The sequence below is a fragment of the Alnus glutinosa genome, chromosome 2 (genome assembly GCF_958979055.1).
Source record: "Alnus glutinosa chromosome 2, dhAlnGlut1.1, whole genome shotgun sequence".
Classification (NCBI taxonomy): Eukaryota; Viridiplantae; Streptophyta; class Magnoliopsida; order Fagales; family Betulaceae; genus Alnus; species Alnus glutinosa.
The window spans coordinates 28,189,619-28,191,091 of record NC_084887.1 but is presented as its reverse complement, the minus strand read 5'-3'; the positions used below and the strand labels follow the sequence as shown (position 1 = coordinate 28,191,091).

At 38.0% G+C, this 1,473-nt stretch overlaps 1 pseudogene; it reads left to right on the top strand.

Moving 5' to 3' along the window:
• Window positions 1-280: 280 nt before the first annotated feature.
• Window positions 281-1,057, top strand: LOC133860455 (PR5-like receptor kinase; annotated as a pseudogene).
• The last annotated feature ends 416 nt before the right edge of the window (window positions 1,058-1,473 follow it).

Sequence of the window (1,473 nt, the reverse complement as noted above, 5' to 3'; positions counted from 1 at the left end):
CAAATTAACTGAGCATTGAAATTGAGCAACAATCGGTTGTATATGGCAATTGTAGGTGATTTCTTTTGAAAATACCCAATAATATCCCATAAATAATCTTGACCTAGCACCCTAAAAGACTTCACCTTCCTTCTAATAAATTAATAATGGCCTTGGACAATACACTAATATTGGTTGCCACTCGATGACAACGGACATATAGGTGAAAAACATTATTAATTTAATTAGATGTTTTTATTTTCTTGATCTTAAGCTGGTGTTGGGTGCACCATGCACGTACATGTTTTCGGTGGGGTACGGGAGAGTAAGTTAGCAACCTTTGTTTTTTATTATTATTTATGTTACATCGAGTCTAGACGACTCCGTAAGTGGATTTTAAATTTATAAGTTAAACCACTCGCAATAGTACGGTGAAAATCCTTTGTGCGTCTAAAGGTAATGGAGAAGAATTTATCAACGAAGTGACTAGCATTAGTAGAACATCCCATGTTAATATAGTCACTCTTCTAGGTTTCTACTACAAGAGGACTAAAAGTGCTACAATCTATGAATTCATGCCATATGGATCTCTTGATAAGTTCATATATGATAAAGGACCTCCAATTACAAATCATCACTTGGACAGCAACACTATGTTCCAAATTGTGGTTGGCGTGCTCGAGGACTAGAATACTTTCACCGTGGATGTAACACAAGGATCCTACATTTTGACATATAACCACACAATATACTTCTAGATGAGGATTTGCGCCCAAAAATCTCTAATTTTGGCCTTGCTAAACTATGCAAAACAAAAGAGAGTATTGTGTCAATGACGGGCATGAGAGGGACTGCAGGATATATTGCACCAGAAGTCTTTAATCGGTACTTTGGTGGGGTCTCCCACATGTCTGATGACTATAGCTACAGAATGTTGGTTTTGGAGATGGTTGGAGCAAGAAAAGAATTTGATAGTGGACTCTCTCAAAGAAGTGAAACATATTTTCCACATGGGATTTATAGCCCAGTAGTTTTTTTTCTTATAGCCAAACATCATGAAATCAAAAGATGCCAATAGCTGTCTTCCACATGGAGGGAAGATCACTTACTTGGTATCATTGGCTGATGGATTCAGGTCACATCGGGGGATGGGAGGAATTTGTAATTGCCCTCAAGGTAAGGTTTGCTCCCTTAACTTTTGATGATCCTGTATGGGCATTCACCAAGCTTAAACAGACAATAACTATGGAGGAATATCAAACGCAGTTTGAAATCCTTTCCAATAGGATCCAAGGCATGAGTGAAGAGTTTAAGGTTAGTACATTTCTAAGTGGGTTGAAAGAAGAAGTAAGGATCACAGTAACCATGTTGAAACCAAATGCACTAACAACTTTTGGGCTGGTAAGGTCGCAAGAGAAAGAAGTTAACCGGAGGAATAGAGGTCACAAGTATCAGTCTTGGCTAATCAATTTCCAAAGTTATACCAAGCTAGCC